The sequence below is a fragment of the Cebus imitator genome, unplaced genomic scaffold, assembly GCF_001604975.1.
Source record: "Cebus imitator isolate Cc_AM_T3 unplaced genomic scaffold, Cebus_imitator-1.0 Scaffold441, whole genome shotgun sequence".
NCBI classification, from domain to species: Eukaryota; Metazoa; Chordata; class Mammalia; order Primates; family Cebidae; genus Cebus; species Cebus imitator.
Window position 1 is genome coordinate 203,910 of NW_016107756.1, and position 4,128 is coordinate 208,037.

General features: G+C 43.6%; 1 protein-coding gene and 1 long non-coding RNA gene across 2 annotated transcripts in view; both read right to left on the bottom strand.

Moving 5' to 3' along the window:
- Nucleotides 1–4,128, bottom strand: part of USP22 (ubiquitin specific peptidase 22) — a 44,681-nt gene that overhangs the window by 34,462 nt on the left and 6,091 nt on the right. The window lies entirely within an intron of this gene.
- LOC108290677 overlaps nucleotides 2,283–4,128 on the bottom strand; it is a 3,254-nt gene continuing 1,408 nt past the window's right edge. Inside the window, exon 2 of the long non-coding RNA XR_001819666.2 lies at nucleotides 2,283–3,932. This is a non-coding gene — a long non-coding RNA (uncharacterized LOC108290677). The remainder of the gene's footprint in view (nucleotides 3,933–4,128) is intronic.

The window sequence follows — 4,128 nt, forward strand, 5'->3', positions numbered from 1 at the left end:
GAGCCGTGATCGCGCCATTGCACTCCAGCCTGGGTAACAATAGTGAAACTCCGTCTCAAAAAAAAAAAAAAGAATATTCCTCTGAATATCCTATTCTCTTAACTCCTTACACTGCCTCCCACCCCAAGAAGGATCGGGAGGAGCAAGAGGGGCACAGCCCTTGTACTCATGGATGGCTCATCAGTACATTGAACTTTAAGTCCAGCTTTTAAAAAGTGTGCAAACATGACACAGCACCTTATGAGCTAGTGCACTTTTCACACATTACCCATGACTTCCTACTGGTCTAGAACCTGAGCATCTTAGGAAGGTAAGTTTAATTCTTGTGCATTCTCTTTAGTGACTTTTTCAGGGGTTCAAACACTAGCATAAGCGAAGGGACAGGTGTAAGTATTCTTCTTTTTTTTTTTTTTTTGAGACAGGGTCTCGCTATGTCACCAGGCTGGAAGTTCAGTGGCACAATCTCAGCTCACTGCAACCTCTGTCTCCCAGAGGTTCAAGTGATTCTCCTGCTTCGGCCTCCGAGTAGCTGGGATGATAGGCGTGTATCACCATGTCCAGCTAATTTTTGTATTTTTAGTGAAGATGGGGTTTCACCATGTTGGCCAAGATGGTCTGGATCTCGATCTCATGATCCACCCACCTTGGCCACGCAAAGTGCAGGGATTACAGGTGTGAGCCACGGTGCCCAGCCTAAATATTCTCTCCTTTATATGAAAAAATATGGCACTAAAAAGCTAAAGACTTCACCAAAATTAGGTAATTTTCTCAAAGTAAGTTCCCCAACCTCAGACACATCAACACCCAGACTCAGGCCTCTCAATCTCAATCTAAAGTTACTAAAATCAATCTAAGGGTACAGCGACTCCAGACCTTTCAATCTATAGAAGGGGTAATTTCATTCATCAAGGGCAAGACCTCAGACTGACCTTGTTTCAAGGCCAGGACCCAGCAGTTACCGGTAGTGTCCTTGGGAAGGTCAGAGACTTACTTGCCAGGCCTACCCAAGTACCAAAATCAGAATGAAATTATGTATGAAATATAAAATATCACAGTAGTCCTTCCCTAACTATAGTTTCGCCCGTTGTGGTTTCAGTTACCCAAAGTGAACCTCATGGAAATGCCAGAAATATTTCATAAGCTTTAAACTGCCCGCCGTTCTGAGAAGCAGGATGAAACTGAGTGACATCCCGCTCTGTCCCGTGACCATGCCTTTGTCCAGCTTCTCCATGCCGTCTAGGCCACCTGCCCATTAGCCACTTGGCAGCCATCTTGCTGATCACATCAACTGTTGCAGCAGCTTGTGTTCAAGCCACTTTTATTTGGCTTAATATGGCCCCAAAGCTCAGAGTACTAATGCTGCAAAATTTGGATACGCCAAAGAAAAGCCATAAAGGGCTTCTTTTACGTGAAAAGCTGAAAATTCTTGACTTAATAAGAAAACAGTATCATACGCTGAGGTTGCTAAGATCTACAGTCAGAACAAATCTACCCATGAAATTATGAAGGAAAAAAAAAGTCTGAACATAGTATATATAGGGTTCAGTATTATCTGTGGTTTCAGGCACCTACTGGGGCTCTTGGAATATATCCCTCAAAGATGGGGGTAAACACTGTATTATCATAAATGGAAAATGAGGAAGCCCAAGAGATGCTGGGAGCTGCCAGGGACACACACTTGGGCCGAGGGACACACACTTGGACAGAGGCAGGCTGGGGCAAAAATCCTCCTGGTACCAACTGTCTTAGACTAGCCTTTCTTTTTAAATCGAGCTCACCACGCCGACTGCAATTACACATGAATGGGGAGCAATCACATTATCCTAAAGCCTCATTTTAATCTGTCACACCCACTTAATTCCAGAGCTGCTAACATGTAATAATAAAACTCACACTCAATTCTCTCTCAATTTCTACTCTTCAGCACCCTCTGCTACAGGTATTGGCCAACATAAAACAGGCAAGAAAAAGACTCATGTATCCACAAGGCCGGTCATTTTAATCCCTGAAAACTGAGTTTACTTCCTATCTAAGCTTGCAACCACTTGACACCGATGTGATCAAGTCTATGTGCTAAATACAGGAAAAGCCTTGTTAGAAGACCCTGCTACCAATCTGTAGGAAGTAAAACCAAAAAAACCCACTTTGAACTTGCATCGTGGAGTGTGCAATCAGCAAATCCAGACTACAGGAAAGTCAGTAAGTCAAAAGGCCCAAGTTCTTCAACAGATAAAGTAGAAGCCAAAAAAAAAAAAAAAAAAAAAAAAAAAAAAAAAAAAAACAAAAAAAAAAAAAAAAAAAACGGTAAGAAGGAAGGAATGAAAAGAGAAGCTACAAATTAAGAGACTTGTTAAACGACTTATCAGTATAGCCACATGGTAAATAGCAGCAAAAGACACAAAGACATGAACTCTCAATCCACTCAACAAATATTGCTAGACAAAAGAAGCCAGTCTGAAAAGGCTGCAGACTGCATGAACCCAATAATATGACATTCTGGAAAGGGAAAAACCTCAAGAGATGGAGAAGAGACTGGTGGTTGTGGAGAGCTTAGGAGGTGAGGCACAGGGATTTGCGGGGCAGTGCGACTGTTCTGTACAGTACTGTAGCTGTGGATGCCTCTCTCAAATCCAGTGAACTTTACAGCACAAACAGCAAACATTCGTCTATGCGATTTTAAAAACAATTAATGAGACCCTATAGAATGCAGGCTGAGGCAGAAGAAACCGATTGGATTACACGTATAGGACTCAGCAATGCAGAGAGGGGTGCGGAGAGAAGTACCTAAGTAACGTGGAAACGGGGAGAGAAGTACCTAAGTAATGTGGAAACGAGGGGAGAATGTAGACTCAAAGTGAAAGGAACTGTACCTGAGCGCAGTACTCTAAGGGATCAAGTCATTTCCCAAGGAGTACAGGACAACAATTTTGAAACCTCCATGTATACCAAAGTGGAACAAGATAAGTAAATGGACTGTGGACAGCAGGAGCCACAGTGGGATTTTCTCTGCTGGACAGAGAAGTTACAGGTAAGCTGGAGGGCAAGGCTAGAATAATCCCTGTAGAGTTGGAGACATCAACATGAACGCATGTAGAGCTTAATATGGATGCAGATGGATATATATCAAAATAATCACAGACGTCTATATACACGCATTTGTATATACACACCTGTTTTCCCAACTCTGTCCCCTGAGGGGGCCAAGATGCCATGATATCCCAGTAATAATGAGCACATCAGTGCCCAGATCTTGGTTTCTAATTCCATTCTCCCACAAAAGGAACTGGGGATCCTTGGAGAAATGCTGGAGTCTAAGGCTGGGGCAGAAAACACATAGATGATCTCAGAACACCATGTAGTTCCAGAAAGTAAGGAAGTGCTCAAAACAGCAAACAAATAATAATGTGACTATGTGAAAGGGACACAGGAGCCAGCTGAAAGAGCTCCCAGTGGACACAGCCAGATGACGGGGGCAACAAAACAAACCACACAGCACTGGATGATAACCCAAAGCATACACACAATATCTGCAAGTCCATGTTGATATGAGTAACTGAATAAACACAAATGAGTAAGGATCAGCAAATCTTCCATACAGAAACATTTCAAATAATTTATGTAGCTACTCCGTCCTCCAGGAGGAGGAACAGAACTCCCCGTCCCAGTAAAGTACCCATCCAGAGTGACTCCCTTCCAAAACGAACAGTACATAAAGGAGGGAAAGAGTCACTCCACAGTGGAGAAACCCTGGCAAATATGACCTCAGCCATGCAGTCTTGACAGCATCACCCTTAATATAAGGGGATGAGAAGAGCACTTACCCTCCGTGGTCTTCCTTCCCAAAACCCATAACCACAGCTGAATCATGAGAAAAACACCAGAAAACCAAAACAGGGACATTCCACAAATCACATGACCAGTATTCCTCAAAACTCTGGGCGCAGTGGCTCACGCCTGTAATTCCAGCACTTTGGGAGGCCGAGGCGGGCAGATCACAAGGTCAAGAGGTCAAGACCATCCTGGTCAACATGGTGAAACCCCGTCTCTACTAAAAATACAAAAATTAGCTGGGCATGGTGGCGCATGCCTGTAATCCCAGCTACTCAGGAGGCTGAGGCAGGAGAACTG